Consider the following 22,367-nt stretch of genomic DNA (forward strand, 5'->3'; position numbering starts at 1 on the left):
CAGAGATAGGGAGGGTTGTAGGGGCTGGAGGAGGTTACAGAGATAGGGAGGGTTGTTGGGGCTGGAGGAGGTTACAGAGATAGGGAGGGTTGTAGGGGCTGGAGGAGGTTACAGAGATATGGTGGGGTGTAGGGGCTGGAGGAGGTTACAGAGATAGGGAGGGTTGTAGGGGCTGGAGGAGGTGACAGAGATTGGGAGGGTTGTAGAGGCTGGAGGAGGTTACAGAGATATGGAGGGTTGTAGGGACTGGAGGAGGTTACAGAGATAGGGAGGGTTGTAGGGACTGGAGGAGGTTACAGAGATAGGGAGGGGTGTAGGGGCTGGAGGAGGTTACAGAGATAGGGAGGGGTCGAATGGGCTGGAGGATGTTACAGAGATAGGGAGGGTTGTAGGGGCTGGAGGAGGTGACAGAGATAGGGAGGGTTGTAGGGGCTGGAGGAGGTTACAGAGATGGGGAGGGTTGTAGGGGCTGGAGGAGGTTACAGAGATAGGGAGGGTTGTAGGGGCTGGAGGAGGTTACAGATATGGGGTGGGTTGTTGGGGGCTGGAGGAGGTTACAGAGATAGGGAGGGTTGTTGGGGGCTGGAGGAGGTTACAGAGATAGGGAGGGTTGTAGGGTCTGCAGGAGGTTACAGAGATAGGGTGGGGTATAGGGGCTGGAGGAGGTTACAGAGATAGGGAGGGTTGTCAGGGCTAGAGGAGGTTACAGAGATAGGGAGGGTTGTAGGGACTGGAGGAGGTTACAGAGATAGGGAGGGTTGTAGGGACTGGAGGAGGTTACAGAGATAGGGCGGGGTGTAGGGGCTGGAGGAGGTTACAGAGATATGGAGGGGTGTAGGGGCTGGAGGAGGTTACAGAGATAGGGAGGGTTGTAGGGCTGGAGGAGGTTACAGAGATAGGGAGGGTTGTAGGGGCTGGAGGAGGTTACAGAGATAGGGAGGGTTGTAGAGGCTGGAGGAGGGTTACAGAGATAGGGAGGGTTGTAGGGGGCTGGAGGAGGTTACAGAGATAGGGAGGGTTGTAGGGGCTGGAGGAGGTTACAGAGATAGGGAGGGTTGTAGAGGCTGGAGGAGGTTACAGAGATAGGGAGGGTTGTAGGGACTGGAGGAGGTTACAGAGATAGGGAGGGTTGTAGGGACTGGAGGAGGTTACAGAGACAGGGAGGGTTGTAGAGGCTGGCGGAGGGTTACAGAGATAGGGAGGGTTGTGGAGGCTGGAGGAGGTTAGAGAGATAGGGAGGGTTGTAGGGACTGGAGGAGGTTACAGAGATAGGGAGAGTTGTATGGACTGGAGGAGGTTACAGAGATAGGGAGGGTTGTAGGGGCTGGAGGAGGTTACAGAGATAGGGAGGGGTCGAATGGGCTGGAGGATGTTACATAGATAGGGAGGGTTGTAGGGGCTGGAGGAGGTGACAGAGATAGGGAGGGTTGTAGGGGCTGGAGGAGGTTACAGAGATGGGGAGGGTTGTAGGGGCTGGAGGAGGTTACAGAGATAGGGAGGATTGTAGGGGCTGGAGGAGGTTACAGATATGGGGTGGGTTGTTGGGGGCTGGAGGAGGTTACAGAGATAGGGAGGGTTGTTGGGGGCTGGAGGAGGTTACAGAGATAGGGAGGGTTGTAGGGTCTGGAGGAGGTTACAGAGATAGGGAGGGGTGTAGGGGCTCGAGGAGGGTTACAGAGATAGGGAGGGTTGTAGGGGGCTGGAGGAGCTGACAGAGATAGGGAGGGTTGTAGGGGTTGGAGGAGGTTACAGAGATAGGGTGGTTTGTAGGGGTTGGAGGAGGTTACGGAGATAGGGAGGGTTGTAGGGGCTGGAGGAGGTTACAGAGATAGGGAGGGTTGTAGGGGCTGGCCGGGGTTACAGAGATAGGGAGGGTGGTAGAGGCTGGAGGAGGTTACAGAGATAGGGAGGGTTGTAGGGACTGGAGGAGATTACAGAGAAAGGGAGGGTTGTAGGGACTGGAGGAGGTTACAGAGAAAGGGAGGGTTGTAGGGACTGGAGGAGGTAACAGAGATAGGGTGGGTTGTAGGGGCTGAAGTAGGTTACAGAGATAGGGAGGGGTGTAGGTGACTGGAGGAGGTTACAGAGATAGGGAGCGTTGTAGGGGGTTGGAGGAGGTTACAGAGATAGGGAGGGGTGTAGGGGCTGGAGGAGGTTACAGAGATAGGGAGGGTTGTAGGGGCTGGAGGAGGTTACAGAGATAGGGAGGGTTGTAGGGGCTGGAGGAGGTTACAGAGATAGGGTGGGGTATAGGGGCTGGAGGAGGTTACAGAGATAGGGAGGGTTGTCAGGGCTAGAGGAGGTTACAGAGATAGGGAGGGTTGTAGGGGCTGGAGGAGGTTACAGAGATAGGGAGGGTTGTAGGGACTGGAGGAGGTTACAGAGATAGGGAGGGGTGTAGAGGCTGGAGGAGGTTACAGAGATAGGGAGGGGTGTAAGGGCTGGAGGAGGTTACAGAGATAGGGAGGGTTGTAGGGGCTGGAGGAGGTTACAGAGATAGGGAGGGTTGTAGGGACTGGAGGAGGTTACAGAGATAGGGAGGGTTGTAGGGGCTGGAGGAGGTGACAGAGATAGGGAGGGGTGTAGGGGCTGGAGGATTTACAGAGATAGGGAGGGTTGTCAGGGCTAGAGGAGGTTACAGAGATAGGGAGGGTTGTAGGGGCTGGAGGAGGTTACAGAGATAGGGAGGGTTGTAGGGACTGGAGGAGGTTACAGAGATAGGGAGGGGCGTAGAGGCTGGAGGAGGTTACAGATATAGGGAGGGTTGTAAGGGCTGGAGGAGGTTACAGAGATGGGGAGGGGTGTCGGGGCTGGAGGAGGTTACAGAGATAGGGAGGGTTGTCAGGGCTAGAGGAGGTTACAGAGATAGGGAGGGTTGTAGGGACTGGAGGAGGTTACAGAGATAGGGAGGGTTGTAGGGACTGGAGGAGGTTACAGAGATAGGGAGGGGTGTAGGGGCTGGAGGAGGTTACAGAGATATGGAGGGGTGTAGGGGCTGGAGGAGGTTACAGAGATAGGGAGGGTTGTAGGGCTGGAGGAGGTTACAGAGATAGGGAGGGTTGTAGGGGCTGGAGGAGGTTACAGAGATAGGGAGGGTTGTAGAGGCTGGAGGAGGGTTACAGAGATAGGGAGGGTTGTAGGGGGCTGGAGGAGGTTACAGAGATAGGGAGGGTTGTAGGGGCTGGAGGAGGTTACAGAGATAGGGAGGGTTGTAGAGGCTGGAGGAGGTTACAGAGATAGGGCGGGTTGTAGGGACTGGAGGAGGTTACAGAGATAGGGAGGGTTGTAGGGACTGGAGGAGGTTACAGAGATAGGGAGGGTTGTAGAGGCTGGAGGAGGGTTACAGAGATAGGGAGGGTTGTAGAGGCTGGAGGAGGTTACAGAGATAGGGAGGGTTGTAGGGACTGGAGGAGGTTACAGAGTTAGGGAGGGTTGTAGGGACTGGAGGAGGTTACAGAGATAGGGAGGGGTGTAGGGGCTGGAGGAGGTTACAGAGATAGGGAGGGGTCGAATGGGCTGGAGGATGTTACAGAGATAGGGAGGGTTGTAGGGGCTCGAGGAGGTGACAGAGATAGGGAGGGTTGTAGCGGCTGGAGGAGGTTACAGAGATGGGGAGGGTTGTAGGGGCTGGAGGAGGTTACAGAGATAGGGAGGGTTGTAGGGGCTGGAGGAGGTTACAGATATGGGGTGGGTTGTTGTGGGCTGGAGGAGGTTACAGAGAAAGGGAGGGTTGTTGGGGGCTGGAGGAGGTTACAGAGATAAGGAGGGTTGTAGGGTCTGGAGGAGGTTACAGAGATAGGGAGGGGTGTAGGGGCTGGAGGAGGGTTACAGAGATAGGGAGGGTTGTAGGGGGCTGGAGGAGGTGACAGAGATAGGGAGGGTTGTAGGGGTTGGAGGAGGTTACAGAGATAGCGAGGGTTGTAGGGGTTGGAGGAGGTTACGGAGATAGGGAGGGTTGTAGGGGCTGGATGAGGTTACAGAGATAGGGAGGGTTGTAGGGGCTGGCGGGGGTTACAGAGATAGGGAGGGTGGTAGAGGCTGGAGGAGGTTACAGAGATAGGGAGGGTTGCAGGGGCTGGAGGAGGTTACAGAGAAAGGGAGGGTTGTAGGGACTGGAGGAGGTTACAGAGAAAGGGAGGGTTGTAGGGACTGGAGGAGGTAACAGAGATAGGGTGGGTTGTAGGGGCTGAAGTAGGTTACAGAGATAGGGAGGGGTGTAGGTGACTGGAGGAGGTTACAGAGATAGGGAGCGTTGTAGGGGGTTGGAGGAGGTTACAGAGATAGGGAGGGGTGTAGGGGCTGGAGGAGGTTACAGCGATAGGGAGGGTTGTAGGGGCTGGAGGAGGTTACAGAGATAGGGAGGGTTGTAGGGGCTGGAGGAGGTTACAGAGATAGGGAGCGTTGTAGGGGCTGGAGGAGGTTACAGAAATAGGGAGGGTTGTAGGGGCTGGCGGAGGTTACAGAGATGGGGAGGGTTGTAGGGGCTGGAGGAGGTTACAGAGATAGGAGGGTTGTCAGGGCTAGAGGAGGTTACAGAGATAGGGAGGGTTGTAGGGGCTGGAGGAGGTGACAGAGATAGGGAGGGTTGTAGAGGCTGGAGGAGGTTACAGAGATAGGGAGGGTTGCAGGGGCTGAAGGAGGTTACAGAGATAGGGAGGGTTGTAGGGCTGGAGGAGGTTACAGAGATAGGGAGGGTTGTAGGGGCTGGAGGAGGTTACAGAGATAGGGAGGGTTGTAGAGGCTGGAGGAGGGTTACAGAGATAGGGAGGGTTGTAGGGGAATGGAGGAGGTTACAGAGATAGGGAGGGTTGTAGGGGCTGGAGGAGGTTACAGAGATAGGGAGGGGTGTAGGGGCTGGAGGAGGTTACAGAGATAGGGAGGGTTGTAGAGGCTGGAGGAGGTTACAGAGATAGGGAGGGTTGTAGAGGCTGGAGGAGGTTACAGAGATAGGGAGGGTTGTAGGGACTGGAGGAGGTTACAGAGATAGGGAGGGTTGTAGGGACTGGAGGAGGTTACAGAGATAGGGAGGGGTGTAGGGGCTGGAGGAGGTTACAGAGATAGGGAGGGGTGTAGGGACTGGAGGAGGTTACCGAGATAGGGAGGGTTGTAGGGGCTGGAGGAGGTTACAGAGATAGGGAGGGTTGTAGGGACTGGAGGAGGTAACAGAGATAGGGTGGTTTGTAGGGGCTGGAGTAGGTTACAGAGATAGGGAGGGGTGTAGCTGACTGGAGGAGGTTACAGAGAAAGGGAGGGTTGTAGGGGGTTGGAGGAGGTTACAGAGATAGGGAGGGTTGTAGGGGCTGTAGGAGGTTACAGATATAGGGAGGGTTGTAGGGGCTGGAGGAGGTTACAGAGATAGGGAGGGTTGTAGGGGCTGGAGGAGGTTACAGAGATAGGGAGCATTGTAGGGGCTGGAGGAGGTTACAGAGATAGGGAGGGTTGTAGGGGCTGGCGGAGGTTACATACATATGGAGGGTTGTAGGGGCTGGAGGAGGTTACAGAGATAGGGTGGGGTATAGGGGCTGGAGGAGGTTACAGAGATAGGGAGGGTTGTCAGGGCTAGAGGAGGTTACAGAGATAGGGAGGGTTGTAGGGACTGGAGGAGGTTACAGAGATAGGGAGGGTTGTAGGGACTGGAGGAGGTTACAGAGATAGGGAGGGGTGTAGGGGCTGGAGGAGGTTACAGAGATAGGGAGGGTTGTAGGGCTGGAGGAGGTTACAGAGATAGGGAGGGTTGTAGGGGCTGGAGGAGGGTTACAGAGATAGGGAGGGTTGTAGGGGGCTGGAGGAGGTTACAGAGATAGGGAGGGCTGTAGGGGCTGGAGGAGGTTACAGAGATAGGGAGGGTTGTAGGGGCTGGAGGAGGTTACAGAGATAGGGAGGGTTGTAGGGGCTGGAGGAGGTTACAGAGATATGGTGGGGTGTAGGGGCTGGAGGAGGTTACAGAGATAGGGAGGGTTGTAGGGGCTGGAGGAGGTGACAGAGATTGGGAGGGTTGTAGAGGCTGGAGGAGGTTACAGAGATAGGGAGGGTTGTAGGGACTGGAGGATGTTACAGAGATTGGGAGGGTTGTAGGGACTGGAGGAGGTTACAGAGATAGGGAGGGGTGTAGGGGCTGGAGGAGGTTACAGAGATAGGGAGGGGTCGAATGGGCTGGAGGATGTTACAGAGATAGGGAGGGTTGTAGGGGCTGCAGGAGGTGACAGAGATAGGGAGGGTTGTAGGGGCTGGAGGAGGTTACAGAGATGGGGAGGTTTGTAGGGGCTGGAGGAGGTTACAGAGATAGGGAGGGTTGTAGGGGCTGGAGGAGGTTACAGATATGGGGTGGGTTGTTGGGGGCTGGAGGAGGTTACAGAGATAGGGAGGGTTGTTGGGGGCTGGAGGAGGTTACAGAGATAGGGAGGGTTGTAGTGTCTGGAGGAGGTTACAGAGATAGGGTGTGGTATAGGGGCTGGAGGAGGTTACAGAGATAGGGAGGGTTGTCAGGGCTAGAGGAGGTTACAGAGATAGGGAGGGTTGTAGGGACTGGAGGAGGTTACAGAGATAGGGAGGGTTGTAGGGACTGGAGGAGGTTACAGAGATAGGGAGCGGTGTAGGGGCTGGAGGAGGTTACAGAGATATGGAGGGATGTAGGGGCTGGAGGAGGTGACAGAGATAGGGAGGGTTGTAGGGCTGGAGGAGGTTACAGAGATAGGGAGGGTTGTAGGGGCTGGAGGAGGTTACAGAGATAGGGAGGGTTGTAGAGGCTGGAGGAGGGTTACAGAGATAGGGAGGGTTGTAGGGGGCTAGAGGAGGTTACAGAGATAGGGAACGTTGTAGGGGCTGGAGGAGGTTACAGAGATAGGGAGGGTTGTAGAGGCTGGAGGAGGTTACAGAGATAGGGAGGGTTGTAGGGTCTGGAGGAGGTTACAGAGATAGGGAGGGTTGCAGGCACTGGAGCAGGTTACAGAGATAGGGAGGGTTGTAGAGGCTGGAGGAGGGTTACAGAGATAGGGAGGGTTGTAGAGGCTGGAGGAGGTTACAGAGATAGGGAGGGTTGTAGGGACTGGAGGAGGTTACAGAGATAGGGAGGGTTGTATGGACTGGAGGAGGTTACAGAGATAGGGATGGTTGTAGGGACTGGAGGAGGTTACAGAGATAGGGAGGGTTGTAGAGGCTGGAGGAGGGTTACAGAGATAGGGAGGGTTGTAGAGGCTGGAGGAGGTTACAGAGATAGGGAGGGTTGTAGGGACTGGAGGGGGTTACAGAGATAGGGAGGGTTGTAGGGACTGGAGGCGGTTACAGAGATAGGGAGGGGTGTAGGGGCTGGAGGAGGTTACAGAGATAGGGAGGGGTCGAATGGGCTGGAGGATTTTACAGAGATAGGGAGGGTTGTAGGGGCTGGAGGAGGTGACAGAGATAGGTAGGGTTGTAGGGGCTGGAGGAGGTTACAGAGATGGGGAGGGTTGTAGGGGCTGGACGAGGTTACAGTGATAGGGAGGGTTGTAGGGGCTGGAGGAGGTTACAGATATGGGGTGGGTTGTTGGGGGCTGGAGGAGGTTACAGAGATAGGGAGGGTTGTATGGACTGGAGGAGGTTACAGAGATAGGGATGGTTGTAGGGACTGGAGGAGGTTACAGAGATAGGGAGGGTTGTAGAGGCTGGAGGAGGGTTACAGAGATAGGGAGGGTTGTAGAGGCTGGAGGAGGTTACAGAGATAGGGAGGGTTGTAGGGACTGGAGGAGGTTACAGAGATAGGGAGGGTTGTAGGGACTGGAGGCGGTTACAGAGATAGGGAGGGGTGTAGGGGCTGGAGGAGGTTACAGAGATAGGGAGGGGTCGAATGGGCTGGAGGATGTTACAGAGATAGGGAGGGTTGTAGGGGCTGGAGGAGGTGACAGAGATAGGTAGGGTTGTAGGGGCTGGAGGAGGTTACAGAGATGGGGAGGGTTGTAGGGGCTGGACGAGGTTACAGTGATAGGGAGGGTTGTAGGGGCTGGAGGAGGTTACAGATATGGGGTGGGTTGTTGGGGGCTGGAGGAGGTTACAGAGATAGGGAGGGTTGTTGGGGGCTGGAGGAGGTTACAGAGATAGGGAGGGTTGTAGGGTCTGGAGGAGGTTACAGAGATAGGGAGGGGTGTAGGGGCTGGAGGAGGGTTACAGAGATAGGGAGGGTTGTAGGGGGCTGGAGGAGGTGACAGAGATAGGGAGGGTTGTAGGGGTTGGAGGATGTGACAGAGATAGGGAGGGTTGTAGGGGTTGGAGGAGGTTACGGAGATAGGGAGGGTTGTAGGGGCTGGAGGAGGTTACAGAGATAGGGAGGGTTGTAGGGGCTGGCGGGGGTTACAGAGATAGGGAGGGTGGTAGAGGCTGGAGGAGGTTACAGAGATAGGGAGGGTTGGAGGGGCTGGAGGAGGTTACAGAGAAAGGGAGGGTTGTAGGGACTGGAGGAGGTTACAGAGAAAGGGAGGGTTGTAGGGACTGGAGGAGGTAACAGAGATAGGGTGGGTTGTAGGGGCTGAAGTAGGTTACAGAGATAGGGAGGGGTGTAGGTGACTGGAGGAGGTTACAGAGATAGGGAGCGTTGTAGGGGGTTGGAGGAGGTTACAGAGATAGGGAGGGGCGTAGGGGCTGGAGGAGGTTACAGAGATAGGGAGGGTTGTAGGGGCTGGAGGAGGTTACAGAGATACGGAGGGTTGTAGGGGCTGGAGGAGGTTACAGAGATAGGGAGCGTTGTAGGGGCTGGAGGAGGTTACAGAAATAGGGAGGGTTGTAGGGGCTGGCGGAGGTTACAGAGATAGGGAGGGTTGTAGGGGCTGGAGGAGGTTACAGAGATGGGGAGGGTTGTCACGGCTAGAGGAGGTTACAGAGATAGGGAGGGTTGTAGGGGCTGGAGGAGGTGACAGAGATAGGGAGGGTTGTAGAGGCTGGAGGAGGTTACAGAGATAGGGAGGGTTGCAGGGGCTGAAGGAGGTTACAGAGATAGGGAGGGTTGTAGGGCTGGAGGAGGTTACAGAGATAGGGAGGGTTGTAGGGGCTGGAGGAGGTTACAGAGATAGGGAGGGTTGTAGAGGCTGGAGGAGGGTTACAGAGATAGGGAGGGTTGTAGGGGGCTGGAGGAGGTTACAGAGATAGGGAGGGTTGTAGGGGCTGGAGGAGGTTACAGAGATAGGGAGGGGTGTAGGGGCTGGAGGAGGTTACAGAGATAGGGAGGGTTGTAGGGGCTGGAGGAGGTTACAGAGATAGGGAGGGTTGTAGAGGCTGGAGAAGGTTACAGAGATAGGGAGGGTTGTAGGGACTGGAGGAGGTTACAGAGATAGGGAGGGTTGTAGGGACTGGAGGAGGTTACAGAGATAGGGAGGGGTGTAGGGGCTGGAGGAGGTTACAGAGATAGGGAGGGGTGTAGGGACTGGAGGAGGATACCGAGATAGGGAGGGTTGTAGGGGCTGGAGGAGGTTACAGAGATAGGGAGGGTTGTAGGGACTGGAGGAGGTAACAGAGATAGGGTGGGTTGTAGGGGCTGGAGTAGGTTACAGAGATAGGGAGGGGTGTAGGTGACTGGAGGAGGTTACAGAGATAGGGAGGGTTGTAGGGGGTTGGAGGAGGTTACAGAGATAGGGAGGGTTGTAGGGGCTGGAGGAGGTTACAGAGATAGGGAGGGTTGTAGGGGCTGGAGGAGGTTACAGAGATAGGGAGGGTTGTAGGGGCTGGAGGAGGTTACAGAGATAGGGAGCGTTGTAGGGGCTGGAGGAGGTTACAGAGATAGGGAGGGTTGTAGGGGCTGGCGGAGGTTACAGACATATGGAGGGTTGTAGGGGCTGGAGGAGGTTACAGAGATAGGGTGGGGTATAGGGGCTGGAGGAGGTTACAGAGATAGGGAGGGTTGTCAGGGCTAGAGGAGGTTACAGAGATAGGGAGGGTTGTAGGGACTGGAGGAGGTTACAGAGATAGGGAGGGTTGTAGGGACTGGAGGAGGTTACAGAGATAGGGAGGGGTGTAGGGGCTGGAGGAGGTTACAGAGATAGGGAGGGTTGTAGGGCTGGAGGAGGTTACAGAGATAGGGAGGGTTGTAGGGGCTGGAGGATGTTACAGAGATAGGGAGGGTTGTAGAGGCTGTAGGAGGGTTACAGAGATAGGGAGGGTTGTAGGGGGCTGGAGGAGGTTACAGAGATAGGGAGGGTTGTAGGGGCTGGAGGAGGTTACAGAGATAGGGAGGGTTGTAGGGGCTGGAGGAGGTTACAGAGATAGGGAGGGTTGTAGGGGCTGGAGGAGGTTACAGAGATATGGTGGGGTGTAGGGGCTGGAGGAGGTTACAGAGATAGGGAGGGTTGTAGGGACTGGAGGAGGTTACAGAGATAGGGAGGGTTGTAGGGACTGGAGGAGGTTACAGAGATAGGGAGGGGTGTAGGGGCTGGAGGAGGTTACAGAGATAGGGAGGGGTCGAATGGGCTGGAGGATGTTACAGAGATAGGGAGGGTTGTAGGGTCTGGAGGAGGTGACAGAGATAGGGAGGGTTGTAGGGGCTGGAGGAGGTTACAGAGATGGGGAGGTTTGTAGGGGCTGGAGGAGGTTACAGAGATAGGGAGGGTTGTAGGGGCTGGAGGAGGTTACAGATATGGGGTGGGTTGTTGGGGGCTGGAGGAGGTTACAGAGATAGGGAGGGTTGTTGGGGGCTGGAGGAGGTTACAGAGATAGGGAGGGTTGTAGGGTCTGGAGGAGGTTACAGAGATAGGGTGGGGTATAGGGGCTGGAGGAGGTTACAGATATAGGGAGGGTTGTCAGGGCTAGAGGAGGTTACAGAGATAGGGAGGGTTGTAGGGACTGGAGGAGGTTACAGAGATAGGGAGGGTTGTAGGGACTGGAGGAGGTTACAGAGATACGGAGGGGTGTAGGGGCTGGAGGAGGTTACAGAGATATGGAGGGATTTAGGGGCTGGAGGAGGTTACAGAGATAGGGAGGGTTGTAGGGCTGGAGGATGTTACAGAGATAGGGAGGGTTGTAGGGGCTGGAGGAGGTTACAGAGATAGGGAGGGTTGTAGAGGCTGGAGGAGGGTTACAGAGATAGGGAGGGTTGTAGGGGGCTGGAGGAGGTTTCAGAGATAGGGAGGGTTGTAGGGGCTGGAGGAGGTTACAGAGATAGGGAGGGTTGTAGAGGCTGGAGGAGGTTACAGAGATAGTGAGGGTTGTAGGGTCTGGAGGAGGTTACAGAGATAGGGAGGGTTGTAGGGACTGGAGGAGGTTACAGAGATAGGGAGAGTTGTAGGGACTGGAGGAGGTTACAGAGATAGGGAGGGGTGTAGAGGCTGGAGGAGGTTACAGAGATAGGGAGGGTTTTAGGGACTGGAGGAGGTTACAGAGATAGGGAGAGTTGTAGGGACTGGAGGAGGTTACAGAGATAGGGAGGGGTGTAGGGGCTGGAGGAGGTTACAGAGATAGGGAGGGGTCGAATGGGCTGGAGGATGTTACAGAGATAGGGAGGGTTGTTGGGGGCTGGAGGAGGTTACAGAGATAGGGAGGGTTGTAGGGTCTGGAGGAGGTTACAGAGATAGGGAGGGTTGTAGGGGCTGGAGGAGGGTTACAGAGATAGGGAGGGTTGTAGGGGGCTGGAGGAGGTGACAGAGATAGGGAGGGTTGTAGTGGTTGGAGGAGGTTACAGAGATAGTGTGGGTTGTAGGGGTTGGAGGAGGTTACGGAGATAGGGAGGGTTGTAGGGGCTGGAGGAGGTTACAGAGATAGGGAGGGTTGTAGGGGCTGGCGGGGGTTACAGATATAGGGAGGGTGGTAGAGGCTGGAGGAGGTTACAGAGATAGGGAGGGTTGTAGGGACTGGAGGAGGTTACAGAGAAAGGGAGGGTTGTAGGGACTGGAGGAGGTTACAGAGAAAGGGAGGGTTGTAGGGACTGGAGGAGGTAACAGAGATAGGGTGGGTTGTAGGGGCTGAAGTAGGTTACAGAGATAGGGAGGGGTGTAGGTGACTGGAGGAGGTTACAGAGATACGGAGCGTTGTAGGGGGTTGGAGGAGGTTACAGAGATAGGGAGGGGTGTATAGGCTGGAGGAGGTTACAGAGATAGGGAGGGTTGTAGGGGCTGGAGGAGGTTACAGAGATAGGGAGGGTTGTAGGGGCTGGAGGAGGTTACAGAGATAGGGAGCGTTGTTGGGGCTGGAGGAGGTTACAGAGATATGGAGGGTTGTAGGGGCTGGAGGAGGTTACAGAGATAGGGAGGGTTGTAGGGGCTGGAGGAGGTTACAGAGATAGGGAGGGTTATAGGGGCTGGAGGAGGTTACAGAGATATGGTGGGGTGTAGGGGCTGGAGGATGTTACAGAGATAGGGAGGGTTGTAGGGACTGGAGGAGTTTACAGAGATAGGGAGGGTTGTAGGGACTGGAGGAGGTTACAGAGATAGGGAGGGGTGTAGGGGCTGGAGGAGGTTACAGAGATAGGGAGGGTTCGAATGGGCTGGAGGATGTTACAGAGATATGGAGGGTTGTAGGGGCTGGAGGAGGTGACAGAGATAGGGAGGGTTGTAGGGGCTGGAGGAGGTTACAGAGATGGGGAGGTTTGTAGGGGCTGGAGGAGGTTACAGAGATAGGGAGGGTTGTAGGGGCTGGAGGAGGTTACAGAGATAGGGAGGGTTGTAGGGCTGGAGGAGGTTACAGAGATAGGGAGGGTTGTAGGGGCTGGAGGAGGTTACAGAGATAGGGAGGGTTGTAGAGGCTGGAGGAGGGTTACAGAGATAGGGAGGGTTGTAGGGGGCTGGAGGAGGTTACAGAGATAGGGAGGGTTGTAGGGGCTGGAGGAGGTTACAGAGATAGGGTGGGTTGTAGAGGCTGGAGGAGGTTACAGAGATAGGGAGGGTTGTAGGGTCTGGAGGAGGTTACAGAGATAGGGAGGGTTGTAGGGACTGGAGGAGGTTACAGAGATAGGGAGGGTTGTAGAGGCTGGAGGAGTGTTACAGAGATAGGGAGGGTTGTAGAGGCTGGAGGAGGTTACAGAGATAGGGAGGGTTTTAGGGACTGGAGGAGGTTACAGAGATAGGGAGAGTTGTAGGGACTGGAGGAGGTTACAGAGATAGGGTGGGGTGTAGGGGCTGGAGGAGGTTACAGAGATAGGGAGGGGTCGAATGGGCTGGAGGATGTTACAGAGATAGGGAGGGTTGTAGGGGCTGGAGGAGGTGACAGAGATAGGGAGGGTTGTAGGGGCTGGAGGAGGTTACAGAGATGGGGAGGGTTGTAGGGGCTGGAGGAGGTTACAGAGATAGGGAGGATTGTAGGGGCTGGAGGAGGTTACAGATATGGGGTGGGTTGTTGGGGGCTGGAGGAGGTTACAGAGATAGGGAGGGTTGTTGGGGGCTGGAGGAGGTTACAGAGATAGGGAGGGTTGTAGGGTCTGGAGGAGGTTACAGAGATAGGGAGGGGTGTAGGGGCTGGAGGAGGGTTACAGAGATAGGGAGGGTTGTAGGGGGCTGGAGGAGGTGACAGAGATAGGGAGGGTTGTAGTGGTTGGAGGAGGTTACAGAGATAGGGTGGGTTGTAGGGGTTGGAGGAGGTTACGGAGATAGGGAGGGTTGTAGGGGCTGGAGGAGGTTACAGAGATAGGGAGGGTTGTAGGGGCTGGCGGGGGTTACAGAGATAGGGAGGGTGGTAGAGGCTGGAGGAGGTTACAGAGATAGGGAGGGTTGTAGGGACTGGAGGAGGTTACAGAGAAAGGGAGGGTTGTAGGGACTGGAGGAGGTTACAGAGAAAGGGAGGGTTGTAGGGACTGGAGGAGGTAACAGAGATAGGGAGCGTTGTAGGGGGTTGGAGGAGGTTACAGAGATAGGGAGGGGTGTAGGTGACTGGAGGAGGTTACAGAGATAGGGAGCGTTGTAGGGGGTTGGAGGAGGTTACAGAGATAGGGAGGGGTGTAGGGGCTGGAGGAGGTTACAGAGATAGGGAGGGTTGTAGGGGCTGGAGGAGGTTACAGAGATAGGGAGGGTTGTAGGGGCTGGAGGAGGTTACAGAGATAGGGAGCGTTGTTGGGGCTGGAGGAGGTTACAGAAATAGGGAGGGTTGTAGGGGCTGGCGCAGGTTACAGACATATGGAGGGTTGTAGGGGCTGGAGGAGGTTACAGAGATAGGGAGGGTTGTCAGGGCTAGAGGAGGTTACAGAGATAGGGAGGGTTGTAGGGGCTGGAGGAGGTGACAGAGATAGGGAGGGTTGTAGAGGCTGGAGGAGGTTACAGAGATAGGGAGGGTTGCAGGGGCTGAAGGAGGTTACAGTGATAGGGAGGGTTGTAGGGACTGGAGGAGGTTACAGAGATAGGGAGGGTTGTAGGGACTGGAGGAGGTTACAAAGATAGGGAGGGGTGTAGGGGCTGGAGGAGGTTACAGAGATAGGGAGGGTTGTAGGGGCTGGAGGAGGTTACAGATATAGGGAGGGTTGTAGGGACTGGAGGAGGTTACAGACATATGGAGGGTTGTAGGGGCTGGAGGAGGTTACAGAGATAGGGAGGGTTGTAAGGGCTGGAGGAAGTTATAGAGATATGGAGGGTTGTAGGAGCTGTAGGAGGTTACAGAGACAGGGAGTGTTGTAGGGCTGGAGGAGGTTACAGAGATAGGGAGGGTTGTAGGGGCTGGAAGAGGTTACAGAGATAGGGAGGGTTGTAGAGGCTGGAGGAGGGTTACAGAGATAGGGTGGGTTGTAGGGGGCTGGAGAAGGTTACGGAGATAGGGAGGGTTGTAGGGGCTGGAGGAGGTTACAGAGATAGGGACGGTTGTAGGGGCTGGAGGTGGTTACAGAGATAGGGAGGGTTGTAGGGGCTGGAGGAGGTTACAGAGATAGGGTGGGGTGTAGGGGCTGGAGGAGGTTACAGAGATAGGGAGGGTTGTGGGGGCTGGAGGAGGTGACAGAGATTGGGAGGGTTGTAGAGGCTGGAGGAGGTTGCAGAGATAGGGAGGGTTGTAGGGACTGGAGGAGGTTACAGAGATAGGGAGGGTTGTAGGGACTGGAGGAGGTTACAGAGATAGGGAGGGTTGTAGGGACTGGAGGAGTTTACAGAGATAGGGAGGTGTGTAGGGGCTGGAGGAGGTTACAGAAATAGGGAGGGGTGTAGGGACTGGAGGAGGTTACAGAGATAGGGAGTTTTGTTTGGACTGGAGGAGGTTACAGAGATAGGGTGGGGTGTAGGGGCTGGAGGAGGTTACAGAGATAGGGAGGGGTGTAGGGACTGGAGGAGGTTACAGAGATAGGGAGGGTTGTAGGGACTGGAGGAGGTTACAGAGATAGGGAGGGTTGTAGGGGCTGGAGGAAGTTACAGTGATAGGGAGGGTTGTAGGGACTGGAGGAGGGTACAGAGATAGGGAGGGGTGTAGGGGCTGAAGGAGGGTTACAGAGATAGGGAGGGTTGTAGGGGGCTGGAGGAGGTGACAGAGATAGGGTGGGTTGTAGGTGCTGGAGGAGGCGACAGAGATAGGGAGTGTTGTAGAGGCTGGAGGAGGTTACAGAGATAGGGAGGGTTGTAGGGGCTGGAGGTGGTTACAGACATAGGGAGCGTTGTAGGGACTGGAGGAAGTTACAGAGATAGGGAGGGTTGTAGGGACTGGAGGAGGTTACAGAGATAGGCAGGGTTGTAGGGACTGGAGGAGTTTTCAGAGATAGGGAGGGGTGTAGGGGCTGGAGGAGGCTACAGAGATAGGGAGGGGTGTAGGGGCTGGAGGAGGTTACAGAGATAGGGAGGGGTCGTATGGGCTGGAGGAGGTTACAGAGATAGGGAGGGTTGTAGGGGCTGGAGGAGGTGACAGAGATAGGGAGGGTTGTAGGGGCTGGAGGAGTTTACAGAGATAGGGAGGGTTGTAGGGGCTGGAGGAGTTTACAGAGATAGGGAGGGTTGTTGGGGGCTGGAGAGGGTTACAGAGATAGGGAGGGTTGTAGGGGCTGGAGAGGGTTACAGAGATAGGGAGGGTTGTAGGGGGCTGGAGGAAGTTACAGAGAAATTGGAAAACTGGGATGAGTTGTAAAATGGCTCTCCATGTGCTCTCTCTCTCCCTTTTACCCTTTCTCTCTCTCTCTCCCTCTCTCTCTCCCTCCCTCGATCCACAGGCTGCCCTGGTGGTTCTGCGCCTTCCCCTACAGCCTCCTGATCTTCGTCTACGACGAGGTTCGCAAATTCATCCTCCGCCAATATCCGGGAGGTGAGAAATTCTTCCGGAAATTTCCTCTGGTTGCTGGTGGTTTGGCGGGGGTGGTCGGTGGGGGCCATATGCCGGCTGCAGGGTAGCCCAGGCTGAGCAGTGAATATCCAAGGGTGCCCGATATTGAGGACGGACAGGCAGAAAGGAGATGGCCTGGTGTCGTTGGTTAAGGGTGAGATCAGTGCGACAGTGAGAGAGGATATTGGCTGAGAAAATCTAGATGTGGAATCGGTCTGGGTGGAGCTAAGAAGCAACAAGGGACAGAAAACATTAGTGGGAGTTGTCTATAGGCCTCCAAACGTAAGGATAAGTTGGGGGAAGCGTCATTAAACAGGAAATTAGAGAAGCGGGTAACAAGGGTGCTACAGCAATAAAAACCCATCTGGTTCACTCATGCCCTTTAGGGGAAGAAACCTGTCCTTACCCTGGTCTGGCCTACAGGTGACTCCAGACCCACAGCAATGTGGTTAACTCTTAGATACCCCCCCCTGAACAGGGCATTTGGGGATGGGCAATAAATGCTGGCCTAGTCAGCGACGCCCACATCCCATGAATACATTTCTTAAACATCGTGGGCGACTTTAATTTACATATAGACTGGGCGAACCAAATTAGCAATAATATTGTGTCGGATGAATTCCTGGAGTGTGTACGAGATGGTTTTTTTAGACCAATATGTCGAGGAGCCCTTAAGCGCATGGACGGGCAGAGGGATCTGGGCGTACAGGTCCACAGGTCACTGAAAGTGGCAACGCAGGTGGATAAGGTAGTCAGGAAGGCATATGGCATGCTTGCCTTCATCGGCAGGGGTATTGAGTATAAAAGCTGGGAAGTCATGCTGCAGCTGTGTAGAACCTGGGTTAGGCCACACTTGGAATATTGCGTGCATTTCTGGTCACCACATTACCAGAAGGATATGGAGGCGTTGGAGAGGGTGCAGAGGAGGTTTACCAGGATGCTGCCTGGTCTGGAGGTTATTAGCTATGAGGAGAGGTTGGAGAAACTCGGATTGTTCTCACTAGAGCGACGGAGATTGAGGGGCGACTTGATAGAAGTTTACAAAATTATGAGTGGCATGGACAGAGTAGATAGTCAGAAGCTTTTTTTCCCCAGGGTGGAAGAGTCAATTACTAGGGGACATAGATTTAAGGTGAGAGGAGAAAACTATAGAGGAGATGTGCGGGGCAAGTTTTTTTACGCAGAGGGTAGTGAGTGTCTGGAATTCGCTGCCAGAGGAGGTGGTGGAAGCAGGTACGATAGTGGTGTTTAAGAGGCAGCTTGACAAATACATGAATAGGACGGGAATAGAGGGATACGGACCCCGGGAGTGCAAAATGTTTTAGTTTGACGGGCAATATGATGGGCGCAGGCTTGGAGGGCCGAAGGGCCTGTTCCTGTGCTGTACTTTTCCTTGTTCTTTGTTCTTTGAACCGACTAGGGAAAGGCTACCCTAGATTTGGTATTGTGCAACGAGAAGGGGTTAACTAATAATCTTGTTGTGCAGGGGTCCTTTAGGGAAGAGTGACCATAACGTGACAGAATTCTTCATTAGGATGGGAAAGTGAAATGGCCCGATCTGAAACTAGGGTCCTAAATCCAAACAAAGGAAACTACGAAGGTATGAGGCGTGAGTTGGCTATGATAGGTTGGGGAGGTTCATTAAAAGGCAATGGATAGGCAATAGCTAATATTTCAGGAAAGTGGCCCAATCATGGTTAACGAAAGGAATTAAGGGTAGTATTAGACCCAAAGAGGAATCATGTAAAGTTGCTAGAGAAAGGCTGAGGATTGGGAGCAGTGTAGAATTCAGCCAAGGAGGACCAAGAGATTTGATTAAGATGGGGACAAATAGAGTATGAGAGTAAACTTGCAAGGAGCATAACAGAGGACTGTAAAAGCTTCCATCAGCACCTACGAAGGAAAAGTTTGGTGAAGACTAATGTAGGTCCCTTACAGTCCAGAAACGGGAGAATTTCTAAGAGAGAACAAGGAAATGGCAGAGCAATTAAACGACTCCTTTAGTTCTGTCTTCACGGAGGAAGACACACATAATTCCCCAGAAATACTGGGGAACAAAGGGTCTAGCGAGGAGGAGGAATTGAAGGAAATTGGTATCACTAAAACAATAGGTGCTGGAGAAATTGATGGGGCTAAAAGCCGATCAATCCCCCAGTACTCGATAATCTACATCCCAGAGCACTAAAGGAGGTGGCCGTGGGAACAGTGGATGTGTTAGTTGTCATCTTCCAAAATTCTGGAGATTCTGGAACAGCCCCTGCAGATTGGAGGGTGGCAAATGTAACCCCCACTATTTAAAACAGGGGGGGAGGGAAGAAAAGGGAATTACAGACCAGTTGGCCCAACATCAGTGGGAAGGAAAATGCTAGAGTCTATTGGAAAGGACATGATAACAGGACACTTAGAAAATATCAACGAGAGTAGACAAACTCAACACGGATTTACGAAAGGGAAATCATGTTTGACAAACCTACTGGAGTCTTTTGAGGGTGTAAATGGGAGAATAGATAAGGGAGAACCAGTGGATGTGGTGTATTTGGATTTCCCAAAACCTTCTGATCAAGTCCCACATAAGAAGTTAGCATGCAAGGATAAAGCACCTGAGGAGTGGGGGTCATATATTGGCATGGATTGAGAATTGGTTAACAGACAGGAAACAGGGAGTAGGAATAAATGAGTCTTTTTCAGAGGGGCAGGTGTTGACTGGTGGGATACCCACAGGGATCAGCGCTTGGGCCCCAGCTGTTGACAATCTATACCAATGATGTGGATGAGGGAGCCAAATGTAGTATTTCCATGTTTGCCGATGACCCGAAACTTGGTGGGAATGTGAGCGGCGAGGAGGAGGTTAAGAGGCTTCGAGGCGATTTAGACAGGTTGAGTGAGTGGGTAAATACATGGCAGATACCAGTGTAACGTGGATAAGTGTGAAGAGATCGAGGATCAGCCACGATCGTATTGAATGGCGGAGCAGGCTCGAAGGGCCGAATGGCCTACTCCTGCTCCTAGTTTCGATGAAACCGCTCACCCTTGTGGAGGGAACAAAAGGGTTTGGGTGGGATCCTGCTGTGCCTGTGCCGACTTCACGACCACACTGTGGGGTGGGGATTGGAGAGGGGGAGGGTGGATGAATTTTCGGGATGGGTGACATCTTTCTGTCTTTGATCCACAGGTTGGGTCGAACAAGAGACATATTACTGAGGAGCCGCATCACATCCTCTCCTGTCCCTCGGACAACTCTCCTCCTTTAGTGAGCCCTCGCGACAAGAGGAGTCAGCTCGTGAGCTTAGTGTGTTGTTCCCTCCCTCCCTCCACATTTCCGCCCTTCCTCCTTCCCTACCCCATCCTCCCTCCCTACCCCATCCCTTCTTCCCTCCCTACCCCATCCTTCACCTCTTCCCTTCCCACTCCCCTCCCCTCCTTCCACGTCCTTCCCTCCATCTCTCCCTCCATCCCCCCTCCCACAATCTCCCTTCCACCTCTCCTCCCTCCCCCTTCTCCCTCCAAGATAATCAAACTCTTTGACTGTGTCAGAAATTTCTGTACTCGTAATTAAAATGACTTCTTCACTCAGACCATTTGTGTCCGTTGGTCTCTGGCTCAACATCTGCGTGGACGCCTGAGAGTGTTTGAGAGTGCGTGTGCGTGACTGTGAGGCATTCTTTAAAATTAATTCATGGGATGTGGGTCTTCGCTGGCCGGACCCAGCATTTATTGCCCATCCCTAGTTGCACCTTGAGAAGGTGGGGGTGAGCTGCCTTCCTGAACCGCTGCAGTCCCTGTGGTGTAGGTACACCCACAGTGCTGTTAGGGAGGGAGTTCCAGGATTTTAACCCGGCGACAGTGAAGGAACGGCCAATATATTTCCAAGTCAGGATGGTGAGTGACTTGGAGGGGAACTTCCAGGTGGTGGTGTTCCCATCTATCTGCTGCCCTTGTCCTTCTAGATGGTAGTGGTCATGGGTTTGGAAGGTGCTGTCAAAGGAGCCTTGGTGAATTCCTGCAATGCATCATGTAGATGGTACATACGCTGCTGCTACTGTGTGTCGGTGGTGGAGGGAGTGAATGTTTGTGGATGGGGTGCCGATCAAGCGGGGCTGCTTTGTCCTGGACAGTGTCGAGCTTCTTGAGTGTTGTGGGAGCTGCACTCATCCAGGCAAGTGGGGAGTGTCCCATCACACTCCTGACTTGTGCCTTGTGGATGGTAGACAGGCTTTGGGGAGGCGATGGTAAGGAGGCAGATGGTCATATTCTGAATATGTTACTGGGCTAAAGATCTTGGCAAAAGGGCGAGATGGGGAGCTTGTCGACAACAGGAGGCATTTCCACTGCAAACAGCCTCAAGAAAACTCACCACCGATGCAGTGGCATCATCAGAAATAGCCTCTCCCCAACTTAAGACCATCGACTGCCATCTCTGTCATCACCTGACTCCAGCCCTGTCTCAGCTCTCCCACTGCTGAACCCCTCACCCATGCCTCAGATGTCATGAACGCTAAACTTTGCAAGATGACGACACTTTAAAATGTACCTGAACTCAAAACAGCGAATTCTGGAAAGGAACCTATAACTAGAATTCCTGGTTAACTCCTCAGTTCCGAGAAGTGCCCTTATGATCTTGGGTTGCCCTGCAGTTAGTGAGTCAAACAGAAACCCGCTAAGGAGCAGATAGGGACGTGCGAGGAAACGGGCAACTATGCCAGAGTGAGACGGAGACTGAGTGGGGTAGCGAATTAGTTTTGCATGGTGAGTTCTGGTGAGTCCTTTTCAGGTTTTAACTATAGATCAAGAATCAAGATCTGCCATAGTCCTAACCTACAAGTAAGTTGGACTAGCTTGTTAAACAGAGAACTGCTTAGAATGGCAGTTATCTGTCAAGAAAGCTAAGCTAGCTAGTGACTCATCAGAGGGTCTATAAAAGAGACAGGGTTTTCAAACTGCAAGAACAGTAAGGGGCCCACAAGGAGACGGGCAACTACGCCCAGAGTGAGATGGAGACCGAGTGAGTAGCAAATCAGCTTCATGTGGGAATTTGGGAAAGAGGTGTGGTATACATAGGAATTATCCTAAGTTAATTAATGAGAAATTAAGTTAACTAAACAACTTAAGTAACAATGGCAGGACAGGTGTTATGTTGCAGCTGTGGAATGTGGGCGCTTTGGGACGCCAAGGTGATCCAGGACAAACACGTCTGCAGGAACTGCAAAGCAGCGAGAGAAATCCCGGATCAGGATTATTGATCTGGAAGCCAAACTGCAGACGCCGTACAACATAAGGGAGGGCGAGAGATACCTGGACACTTTGCTCCAGAAGATGGTCACACCTCTTAGGATAGAATCGTCCATTTTTGGTCAGCAGTGAGGGTCAGGGGGAGGTGATAGTGAGTGAGGCAGGTCATGGGACCGAGCAGAAAGTAGTGGAGGAGCCTCAGACTGTGCAATTGTCAAACAGGTTTGAGGTGCTCACAACCTGTGTGGATGAAAGCGAGGTCTGCAAGGTGGGTGAGCTGGCTATGGCACTGTGGTACAGGAAGCTGTTCATGCGAGGGGAGCAAAACAGAATGTAGTGGTAGTAGGGGATAGTATAGCGAGGGGATAGACACTGTTCTCTGCAGCAAAGAGCGAGACTCCAAACGGCTATGTTGCCTGCCCGGTGCCAGGGTTCGGGACATCTGCTCAGGGCTGGAAAGGAACTTGCAGTGGGAGGGGGAGGATCCAGTTGTCGTGGTCCACGTAGGTACACACAATGACATAGGTAGAACTAGGAAAGAGGTTCTGCAAAGTCAGTTTGAGGAGTTAGGTACCAAATTAAGAAGCAGAACCTCAAAGGTAATAACCTCTGGATTATTACCTGAGCCACGTGTAAATTGGTCAAGGACAAGTAAGATTAGAGAGACGAGCGCGTGGCTCAAAGACTGGTGTGGGAGAAGTGGGTTCCAGGTTGTGGGGCACTGGCGTCAGTACTGGGGAAAGTGGGGGCTGTACCGCTGGGACAGTCTACACCTGAACCGTGCTGGGACATGTGTTCTTGCAAATCGAATAACTAGGAAAGCAGAGAGGGCTTTTAAACTAAACAAGGGCAGTGAGGGATCAAGCTAGGGTAGATGTGGCAAATCAAGAGTTAGATTCAAGGCAGGAGACCATAATAGTAATATAGGAAACAAGGGCCATTGGATAGCAGGAAGGGGCAGAGAGATAAAA

General features: G+C 54.0%; 1 pseudogene across 1 annotated transcript in view; it reads left to right on the forward strand.

Moving 5' to 3' along the window:
- LOC144677008 (sodium/potassium-transporting ATPase subunit alpha-2-like) overlaps positions 1-19,741 on the forward strand; it is a 41,716-nt pseudogene extending 21,975 nt beyond the window's left edge. Inside the window, exons 8-9 of the transcript XR_013575474.1 lie at positions 16,058-16,149; positions 19,340-19,741. The product of XR_013575474.1 is annotated as a sodium/potassium-transporting ATPase subunit alpha-2-like (transcript). The remainder of the gene's footprint in view (positions 1-16,057; positions 16,150-19,339) is intronic.
- Positions 19,742-22,367: the final 2,626 nt, after the last annotated feature.

This window comes from Cetorhinus maximus, unplaced genomic scaffold, assembly GCF_964194155.1.
Source record: "Cetorhinus maximus unplaced genomic scaffold, sCetMax3.hap1.1 HAP1_SCAFFOLD_2121, whole genome shotgun sequence".
In the NCBI taxonomy this organism is placed as follows: domain Eukaryota; kingdom Metazoa; phylum Chordata; class Chondrichthyes; order Lamniformes; family Cetorhinidae; genus Cetorhinus; species Cetorhinus maximus.